At 44.4% G+C, this 11,155-nt stretch overlaps 2 long non-coding RNA genes across 2 annotated transcripts; both read left to right on the top strand.

Annotated features, from left to right (window-relative positions):
• The first annotated feature begins 1,708 nt into the window (after positions 1-1,708).
• Positions 1,709-2,852, top strand: LOC125556228. Its single transcript, XR_007305045.1, has 3 exons — positions 1,709-1,917; positions 2,043-2,157; positions 2,628-2,852. It is a non-coding gene; the product is annotated as an uncharacterized LOC125556228 (long non-coding RNA).
• Positions 2,853-3,117: 265 nt separating this feature from the next.
• On the top strand, positions 3,118-5,473 carry LOC125556158. Its single transcript, XR_007305031.1, has 5 exons — positions 3,118-4,380; positions 4,468-4,563; positions 4,645-4,780; positions 4,860-4,931; positions 5,023-5,473. It is a non-coding gene; the product is annotated as an uncharacterized LOC125556158 (long non-coding RNA).
• Positions 5,474-11,155: the final 5,682 nt, after the last annotated feature.

The following is an 11,155-nucleotide window of genomic DNA, read 5'->3' as shown; positions in this document are numbered from 1 at the left end:
CCTATGGCCCCCGGGTCTCTTTATTATTATATTGCATCTCTTTTATTTACATCGCATCTCGTCTACTATCTTTACTTTCCAATCTATACAACAAAAATACCAAAAATATTTACTTTACTATCTTTATTAGCTCTCACTTTTGCGAGTGACCGTGAAGGGATTGACAACCCCTTTATCGCGTTGGTTGCAAGGTTCTTGATTGTTTGTGCATGTACCAGGTGACTTGTGCGTTGTCTCCTACTGGATTGATACCTTGGTTCTCAAAAACTGAGGGAAATACTTACGCTACTTTGCTGCATCATCATTTTTTTTCAAGGGAAAACCAACGCATGCTCAAGAGGTAGCAGCGGTAAAGATCTTAAAGAGAGCCTTGCCCCTATATGATAAATTCTTAACTTTTTATTATTAATTTTATGATTAATGCTTCTCTAAATATGTAACTAGGTGAGAAAAATCTATATGACAAGGCAAGCTACCTACAGAAGATAAGGAAGACCAAGAAACTAGCTAGCAAGCACAAAGTGAAATGAGCGGAGCAAAATAACCATAAGTTGGAGACAATGATGTATCCCCAAAGTGCACACTCTTAAGGAAGTGCTAATCTCTGTTGTAAAGGTGCAAGAGCCAAAGTCTCTCAAACACTACCGTGGCTCACCCTATTCTCCTTGGGAAGGATGTCAATTTCACTGATGAGTGGTCTTGTGACGACCACCAAACCTTCACAAACTTTACTACGAAACACCACACTTTTGAAAGCTTTCGAATGGAATCTAATCATCTAAGGTTCCCCTTAACTCAAAGAGTAATAAATCAATGATGAACTAAAGGGGGTTGGAGGCTAATTTTCTTCGGTTGAAGTGTATATCGGGGGATACTCTATCTTTTCACTCAAAGGCTTGGATGGATTTGAGCAAAGGATGAGGAGTTTTAGAGCTTTGGAATAATGGAGTAGGTAAGAGAAACAAGCTCAACTCAATTGCGGAAGAAGATACCCCTTGGGAAAGAAACGACGGGCTATAGCCTACTCAAAATCTGCATGTTAGGATATTTTCCTACAACTTGGAGATTTGGTATGAAATCTATAGCTGAAACCAAAGCCATGTCGGATTTCGGGTGCTCCCAAAGTCCACGAGGAACTTGGGCCAACCTTCAGATAAAGTATTCGGCTAAAACCGAAGCTACTAATTTCAATCGGAGACTTTTTAGGGGTATTTCAATCGGAGACTTTTTAGGGGTATTTCAATCGGAAACTAAGCCGAATTCCGGGCATCCAGGAAGTCCGGCCCAAAACCTTGGCCTCGAGGCCACACTAAAAAAGCATTAGGGTAAGATGTTTTCCCTAAGATTTTTGGGTGTCACTCTTGGGGAACTTGGGATGAGGTTTTAGGATATCCAGAAAGAATCACGACAGGAGGAACCCCGCGCTCTCATAGATCAGCGCTTCCTGGCCGTTGGATTCATTGCTTGATGCTTCCTGGCCGTCGGATTCGTTGCTTGATGCGTTCTCGGCCGTGCGATCCGCCTCGTGGATGACAACAGCCGTTGGATCAGAACGCAACACTATCGATCGAAACAGTGTCGAAATCTGATGCCACCGCCCGTAAAACTTGTGACCTGCCGAGGGCAATTTCGGTATTTCACCTTGTTGGAAAAGTGCCCAATTAGCGCTAGGGCTAAGAGTGAGCTGGGTCGTTCCCCTCCCCCTCGAGCCTGCTCTCCTCTCCTCCCCGCCGCCACCAGCCATCCTCCCCATCCCACCGCCGCCACCCGTCTTGCTCTCGTCCTCTCTGTCTCCTCCCCTCCCATCGCCCATTAGCCCTGGCATGTCTCCTCCCCACCTGCCGAGCGCGAGGTGCTGGCAGACCGCACCGTGCCGAAGGCCGCCGCCATAGGGACCGACAAGGGCATCGTGATGAGGTGAGGCTCCTTCTGCCAGTGCGGCTCCCCTTCGTGGTGCTGATCGTGCTTACCCCCCCCCTCTCTCTCTCTCTCGCCGCTCGCTCGCTCACTCATCCATGCTCCTTCCATCTCCCGTCGTGCAGGTTGCCGCTGTGGCCGGCATGCCGCATCTCCCATAGGTGATTTGTGAAGGCAGAAATCCTCCTCCAAGCCTTCATCTACTACCTTGCCAGGTGACAAGAGGGGCAGCTCAAACAGGTACAACTAGCTCCATCTTCCTTCTTCTCTGTTTGAGCATGTAGCTACTATTCAGATTTATGTGGTGGAAACATGTTTAGAGAGGTTGCCTAGAGAATTAGATTTATGTGGTGGAAACATGTTCAGAGAAGTTGCCTAGAGAATTGGTTCAGTTAACCTATCAGATTTATTCTTTATGTCATAAGAATTGGCTATTCAGAGAACACATGTGTTAGTGGGCTATGTGTGTAGGAAGTAGGTTTCACATATGTTCTGTGTAGCTTCATGCCTTTATGAAATGGGATGTCTGGTTCATCCGTAAGGGGTTGAAGACATGCCATATTGTATACTGAAACCACACCCTTGCAGTGTTCACAATTGTTGTAAAAGCTTCTATTTTGTTTGTTTGTTTATAGCAAATGTATGAAGTTGATCAACAAGGAACAACTTTATTCATGCACCCTTTTTTCTCTTCCGCTCTGAGTTTATAGGAAGTTGCTGAAATCACAGAGGGGCATGGAAAGATCGACGAGGCTACTGAAATCAATATGGAAGTTGTTGTTGTAAGTTTGCACGCGCACTATAATTTTGGATGAACTGTTCGTCCACTATAATCATGATGTGTTCATTTGGTGTTAAGCTCTTGCTCTGAACTCACGTGCTCTAATTAGTGTTCTATACAGAGCAACACCTTTTTGTTTTGGCTAATCTCTCAAATCTCCATAAACATATGTTGTCCAAGTATGCCTAATTTTATATTCAGAGGTAGCATCGATCTACTTGCCTCCTTCAAAAGACCATATGTGTTGCTTTGTTTTACTTCTCTTTCGTATCCAGTTATTTAGGTCTGGCACTTAAATACGATTAGGTGTAATGTGAAGCATTTGCTTCATTTGCTTGACAGAGGTACCAATTGCTGGATCGTTTATGTTGCTATCTGTTGCAGCAATGTATCCATGAATTGGGACACCTATGAACTGTTTGATACGCCTTTTACGTGTTTGCTTTTGTTCTTGACAGAGGTGCTTGTGCCTCTCGCATCCTCTCGTGTGCAATTTTTCAATTCTGAAATAGTACATTTAATTGAAGGCTAGAAAAGATTTAGTTCTTATATCAGGAGTCACTACAATCGCCTATTTATTGGAACATTACCCAGTTGTTTCACTTAGGAATTATGACTTGATTTAGATTTATTTTCTTCAAACTTGCACCAATCAATATTTCTAGCTCTTCGCATTGTCTAATCAACATTTTCTGCTTTGGTGAAACCTAAGCAGTAAACTCATGGCTACACTCTCTCTAATGGTGAAACCACTTCTTATGTAACCACCACTCTTGTGTGCTGAGCTGATACTTGACACATGCAATATGAATCACAGGCTTGCCATTATTTCTTTATTTCAACATTTGTTATAGAGGCTTGACATGGTTTTGCCTATATTTTTCGATGTTGGTACTTCTTATGTGAAGGTCTTATTCGTTATTCTTTTATTCAATGACAGTATTATCATGTTTCTGATTATGTTGCTTGTGTACCGTGTTTTATACTCGGTTGCCTGTTGTTGTTATGCTATCTCAGATGCCTGTTATGCTATGCTCTGATATATGGTTGCGTGGTTCTTGCTTATTTTTCCAGCGTGTGTGTATGATGTTGTTGGGTTGTTGACATGGCGCGTGGTCTGGTTTCTGCTCACGGTCGAGGCTGATGTTGGGTTGCTAGGTGGCTGTGGGCGTGGTCGTGGGCGGTCTGCTGGTCGTCGTGGACGAGCCACTGGCCGTGGAGGTTCTAATATAGGGCGTGCCCCTGTTTCTGATCATGTCGCTGTCGGTGGGGTTGCTGCTTGCCGGGTGCCTGCCGCTGGGGCTGAGCCTCTTGACAGGCGTAGGGGTGTGAGTCGGCGGGTGCCTACTGCTGGAGCTGAGCCTATCGCCAGGCGTGGGCGTGGCGCTCGACAGGTGCCTGCCGCTGGGTGTGGCGCCCTACCTCGGCCAAGTGGTAGGGGTGTTCATGGCCGTGTCCCTGGTCATGGTGCTGATTCTAGGCTTGCAGTCGCTGTTGTACATGTGTCTGTCCATGGTCGTGCTGCTGATCCTGGGCACGACACCATTTCTGTGCATGTGCTTGTCCCTGCTCGTCCTGCTGGTCCTGGGTACGCCGCCACTCCTAGGCGTGCTCGGCCCCTGGGATTGCTAAACGTTACATCCCGCGTCAGCCTGTTGGTTTTCCTCCTCGAAGCCATACAAGTACGTGTCTCTCCAGTGTTCTTCTTTAGTATTTTGTTGGGGTTGATGATAATTATTTCATTACTGTGTTGTTTGCGCTGTGGTTAGGTGATGGTTGGTTTCCTTTTCTGAGCTTGACCGTGGCTGCGGTAAATCGCAAAAAATGGAAAATGTGCGTTGAATTTCGGCGCGCTCGATACGAAGGTACATGAAAGTTCTTAGTTTGTTGTTAGTTGTTGTTGTTGGCCGTGTGGTGTCTTACTTGGTTCTGCATGTCCTGTTAAGAACATGTCGTTGATGGGCCTTTGCTGAAAGATTGGCATGTTCTCGGTTTATGTGAGTTCAGAGGTGACTGGGGTAGACCGCAACAAACGGAAAAAACAAAAAGGGTCAATTAAATTGCGGCGTCCTGGATGTGAAGGTGCATGAGATTTCTTGGTTTGTTATTAGTTGTTGTTGTTTGTTGTATTGTCTCTTATTTGGTTTTACGTGCCTTGTAGAGATTGTTGTCCAAGGGCCTTTGCTGAAGGACTGGCAAGGTTTCTCGGTCAAGTTTGCCGAGTCCCTTAAAGGTACTTATTAACAAAACCTTTGTTGTTCTGGTTATGTGATTATTGCCTTCCTTTTACCCTTGCTGATAGTTTTTGCTTTGGTGCCCGTTAGCTTGCTATGCAGATAGGTCGTACTACGGCCCTCCGGATTTCTTGTGTCAGTACTGTGGTGCCTCCTTTTGGTTTGCTGAGTGCTCAAAGTCTAGGTCATCCTGGACACAACATAAGATGGTTTATAATCGATGTTGCAAAGGCGCTAAGGTATATATCCCTCCCTTTAAGGATCCCCCGGCCTATCTCCGGGAGCTCCTTCGATTCGATGGTACTTCTCGTTCTAAAAAATTCATCCGGACTATACGTGAGTACAACTGTATGTTTGCTTTCACTTCGATGGGTGCTACCATTGAATGCTCGTTTGGTGGCAGCCGTGGACCTAAGATTTTCAAGTTCAGTGGTCAAGTGTCTCATCGTATTGGTTCGTTGGTGCCTAGCGGTGATGATACCCCTAAGTTTGCTGAGTTGTATTGTAAGTGCATCTAGTGCCACCCCTAGTTGGTTTTGGAGTATTGACGACAAACCTAGTTGAGGGACTAACGTGTTTGTGAGAATTGCAGGAAAACACAGGTAGAAGTCCCTCATTGATTCGGTTTTATTACCAGAGATGATCCCTAAAAATGTACGAAGACATTGAAGACAATGGTGGTTTATGAAGATATTCATATTGAAGACAATGACATGAGAAGACTCCCTATGAAGCTTATGGAACTCAAAGACTTAGATCCTTCGTAGTTTTATTTCATTTATGTTGTGTCATAGGAATCACCGTACTGTTAAGTGGGGTCCAAAAGAACCAGTCAAAATGACTGTAGTGATGCCTAATTCAAATCCTATGTCTTCGAGCGAAGACTTTGAGAGAAAATCTTGTCCAGAGTCAGACAAGTCAGCTTTACTTGTAGCCCAAGTAAAGTTGCCGTGTGAGTTCAAAATTCGACCATTGGTACACGTGTCAGTTCCTCAGTGACCCAGGGTCATTTCGGACAAATCAAGTCGGGTTGCCAAGTGGCTATAAATAGTCCACCCCCCACAACCTTAAACGGTTGGCTGCTCAGATTTCAGTGCACGGCTTTTGTCGTTTGAGAGCAACCCACCTCGAAGCCTTTGAGAGAAAAATTCCTAGTGAGGAGAAAAGCCCTAACCACCCAGAGCCAGAGTAAATTGGGCATCACTTAAGTCTTCGTGTCTGTGTGATTTGAAGACTTATTACACTTGAGGACTGTGCATCCTCCAGACGGTTAGGCGTCGCGTTCTGAGCATCCAAGAGAAATTGTGGATTGCCAGTGAACGAAGTCTGTGAAGGTTTGGGAGTCTACCTTGAAGACTTACCTGAGTGATTGAGCGAGGTCTGTGTGACCTTAGCTCAAGGAGAAAACGGTGAGGACTGGGTGTCTTGGACTAAGTGTCCTTGACTGGGTGTCCGGGACTGTGTGTCCTTTGGTTTAAATACCTAGCCGCTCCAACCAGACGTACAGTTGTCACAGCAACTGGAACTGGTCCAACAAATCATTGTCTTCAACGTGTCACTGGTTTCATCTTCACTTCCTTTCACTTACAGTTATTCATTGTGAAGCCATTGCATGCTTGCTTTATCTTTTGTCTTCACAACATGAATGTATGATCTGTTCGGCTTCATAACTTCTTCCTACCTGATCCTTATTACACTGAAGCTGTTTGTCATTGCGCTTTCACTCTATTGAATACATGACCATGGCTGGCCTAGTGTAATCTAACTTCCGCTGCATATTAATAGGCATAATCTTCACTGTTTGTCTTCATAACTCTCACGTTTTGAAGACTTTCATAAAAATCGCCTATTCACCCCCCTCTAGTCGATATAACGCACTTTCAATTGGTATCAGGGCTAGGTGCTCCCTTGTTCTGTGTGATTCGGTTTAACCACCTGGAGTTTTAGCGATGTCGACTGCAGGGATAATCAAAGTCTCCGCTGCTTGCCCCGTCTTCGATGGAACTGAATATCCCTACTGGAAGAATAAGATGCGCATGCATCTTGAATCCATTGACGTCGACCTATGGTATGTCGTCGAAAACGGCGTTCCCAAGGCTGGAGAAGGTTTCACTGCTGCTGATGTCAAGAAGTTCATTCAACTGGATTCTACTGCCAAGAATATCATCTGTGGTCATCTGACCAAAGGACAGTATGGCCGTGTGAGTGCCTTGAAGACATCAAAGCTAGTCTGGGACTGGCTCTCCAAGGTCAATGAAGGCATCTCAACCCAGAGAGATCAAAGAATCAGTGTTCTTCGCAACCTCTTCAACCGCTTCAAGCGAAATGACAATGAGAATGTCCAGCTCACATTTGACCGGCTCACTGACATCACAAATGAGCTTCAAGCCCTCGGCGCCACTGAGATCACCAAACATGAAATCGTCAAGACGCTGCTGAGATCACTTGATAGTTTGTTTGACATCCTGGCCCTGATGATTCAAGAACGTCCTGATTTCAAGACACTCGATCCGTCTGACATACTTGAGAGGCTCAACACACATGAGTTTCAGCTTTCTGAGAAAAGAGATATCTACGGTCCAAACTATGGGCGAACTCATGCTTTGAAGGCAAAAGCTGTCTCCTCATCTGAAGAAGAATCTGACTGCAGTTCTGATGATCCTGAAGACATTGGAAGAGAACTTGCAATGCTAGTGAAGAAGTTTCAAAAATTCACCAAGAAGAAAGGCTTCAGAAAATCTTCACGATCAAGCTCAAGGAATGATGAAGCTTCTGCTCATGACTACAAGAAGAAAACATGTCACAAGTGCAAGAAAACTGGGCACTTCATCTCTGAGTGTCCACAGTGGGACAATGAGAACAGAAGGAAGGAGAAGAGCAAGGAATATGATTCTGACGACAAGAAGAAGAAGAAGAAACACTCAAAGTCTTCTTCAAGTCTTCATCAAAATCTTCATCACACAAGAAGAGCTCATCTGGCAAGGCACGTGCGTTTGTTGGAAAGGAGATGGATTCAGAAGAGGAGTCCGCATCTGAGGAGGCAGAGGTGGAGTCTGAGGAGGAGTCTGATTCTGGCATTGCGAGTCTGGCTACAGCATACGTCGCCAAGTCCATCTTCAACACTGAAGACAATGACTGCATCACCGACACCGACGCAAATGACAAGAACGACTCCACTCCTACCTACTGCTTCATGGCACGCGGTGCCAAGGTAAACACACGCACTACTCGCCATGAAACATCTAGTGACGATGACTCTGAATGTGATTCAAAACCTAGCTACAGAACACTTGCTAAAATTGCAACTGAACAACAGAAAGCTATGGAACATATTCAAAAACTGTTAGACAGAAGCGATGATCTGTTGGGTGCCGAAATGACTCGTTCTGAATCCTTAATTGAAGACATAAAAAATCTTCACGTTAAGTATCAGGAACTTGAAGATCGTCTTGAGACTCTCTCAACTACTCATGAAAAGCTCTCCTATGATTATCTTCAAAAGAAGCAAGATCTTGAGAAGTTGAGAGCGGATCATGAAGATCTTCAAAAGGAAAATGAGTCACTTCGCTCCGAACAGATCAGTCCTGCTCAGGAAGGATTTGAACCGCCATGTCTTAAATGCATTGAGCGTGATAATGCTAATTCTGTTGCTGAATGTTCCACTGCTACTGCTGTTCGAATATCTTCAAATGTTGATGTGGTAACTAACCCCTCTGCTGAGGATACCACTGCTATTGCTGATGAGAATGCTAGGTTGAAGACATTGCTTGAAACAGGGATGTACAAAAGTCTTCAAGGGCATCAGACATTATGTGATGTCCTCAAAAAGCAGATCCTGAATCGTAACCCTAGGAAAGAGGGTGTTGGATTTGTGAGGAAAATCAATGCAGATGGCTCTTACTGGAAACCTGAGCAGTATCCCAAAACTACATGGGTTGCTGCAAAGGAACTTTCAGCAGATCCATCCAATTTATCTGGCTTCACTTGTGCTAACCCAATTATCATTGATGAATCCTTTGATGCAAACTATAAAATGTTTAAGAATCAGAATGGTGAAGTGTTTGCCAGGTACATTGGTACTAACTGCAGGAATGGACCGCCTATGAAGAAGATCTGGGTTCCGAAAACATGTCTGGAAAATCTTCCTGTGAATGTCTTCATGACACCTCACTTGAAGAAGACAAACCTCGGTCCAAAGGCTTCATACAGACAGAGGACTCACCTGAGTCACACTAACGCAAATGTTTTGCAGGGAAACCATACTCAGGCATATGAATATGAGAGCGGTTCATCGAACCGTCATATTCATATGACCAAAAATTATTCTGCTTATGCCTATGAGTATTATTGTCCCCCTGCTAGACTGTTTGCTAAGGCTTCAAAGCCAAAATTCTCAGATGCTGCACTTAGACTCATAGCTTCTAAGCCACCCTTGAAGATGTGGGTGGTTAAGAAAGCTTAACTCTCTTTTGCAGGGAAAGGTCTCCAGCACAAAAACAAAATCTTCTGATGCTATTGCTGGGGACCATAAAAATCTTGTGGGGCGCAAGATAAACTGCCCAAATGGCATCATTATGTACTTCGTTCCTGAATCGCATGCTACTCTCCCCATTAGTCCTAATCTGGATCTAAGTTTTCATAACCCACTGGTTCGTCAAATGTTTATGCTTCACAACACTCTTCGTGAAGCCTATCCCCCTAACTGCACTGTAGGGTATGACACCAGCGACTTCAAAGTCTTCAGAATGGATTATTGACAGTGGGTGTACAAATCACATGACTGGCAGAAGAAGCCTTCTTATGGATTCAACTTTACGTCCATCCGACAAGAGCCACATTACATTCGCTGACACTGGTAAAAGTAAGGTATTGGGTCTAGGTAGAGTTGCAATCTCAAAGGATCAACACATGGATAAAGTCATGCTTGTTGAATCCCTTGGCTTCAACTTAATGTCTGTCTCAATGCTTTGCGATTTGAATATGATTGTAATGTTTGGCAAATATCGCTGCCTGGTGCTAATGGAATCTGACAAATCTCTAGTGTTTGAAGGGTATAGGAAAGGTGATTTGTATGTGGTAGATTTCTCAGCAGGACCACAACTTGCAGTATGTCTTCTTGCAAAAGCTTCAGAATGCTGGCTTTGGCATCGAAGGCTTGGGCATGCTGGCATGAGGAACCTCCACACCCTTGCGAAGAAAAAGCACGTCATAGGCATCGAGGGCGTCAAGTTCAAGAAAGATCACTTATGCGGTGCCTGTGAAGCAGGGAAGATGACAAGGGCAAAACATCCTTCGAAGACAATCATGACCACTACTCAACCCTTCGAACTGCTTCACATGGATCTTTTCGGTCCCACTCACTACTCAACTTTTACTACTTCTGCATGCCTCTATGGCTTCGTAATTGTTGATGATTATTCTAGATATACTTGGGTGCACATAATCCTTTACAAGACTGAAGTGCAGGATGTCTTCAGACGCTTCGCAAATCGAGCTATGAACAATTTTGGCGCCAAGATAAAGCACATCAGAAGTGACAATGGCACTGAATTCAAGAACACTGGCCTTGATACATATCTGGATACCTTGGGCATCACACATGAATTAGCAGCTCCATACACGCCACAGCAGAATGGCGTCGTCGAACGCAAGAACAGAACACTCATTGAGATGGCCAGAACAATGCTAGATGAATACAAGACTCCAAGAAAATTCTGGACTGAAGCCATTGATACTGCATGCCATACAATCAATCGTGTTTATCTTCACAAGCTTCTGAACAAGACATCTTATGAACTCCTAACTAGCAAGAAGCCAAATGTCAGTTACTTCAGAGTATTTGGCGCAAAATGCTGGATCAAGGACCCACACCACACCTCAAAGTTTGCACCAAAAGCACATGAAGGCTTCATGCTTGGATATGGAAAGGATTCGCACTCCTACAGAGTCTTCAATCTCTTCCACTACAAAGTGGTTGAAACAGTGGATGTGCGATTTGATGAAACCAATGGATCACAAAGAGAGCAATTGCCAAATGTGCTAGATGAAGTTCCAGCAAATGAATCAATCAAGCTTATGGGAACTGGAGAAATTGTACCTTCTAAAGCTCATCCTGAAGAAGAACTTATCATCTCAGCACCTGATCCACATGAAGACAATGCTCAGCCTGAAGATATACCTTCAAATGACCACATAGATCAGCAAGAGCAAAGTCTTCGCCCCA

The sequence above is a fragment of the Triticum urartu genome, chromosome 1 (genome assembly GCF_003073215.2).
Source record: "Triticum urartu cultivar G1812 chromosome 1, Tu2.1, whole genome shotgun sequence".
In the NCBI taxonomy this organism is placed as follows: domain Eukaryota; kingdom Viridiplantae; phylum Streptophyta; class Magnoliopsida; order Poales; family Poaceae; genus Triticum; species Triticum urartu.
The sequence above is the reverse complement of the archived record's forward strand: the minus strand, read 5'-3'. Positions and strand labels throughout refer to the sequence as shown.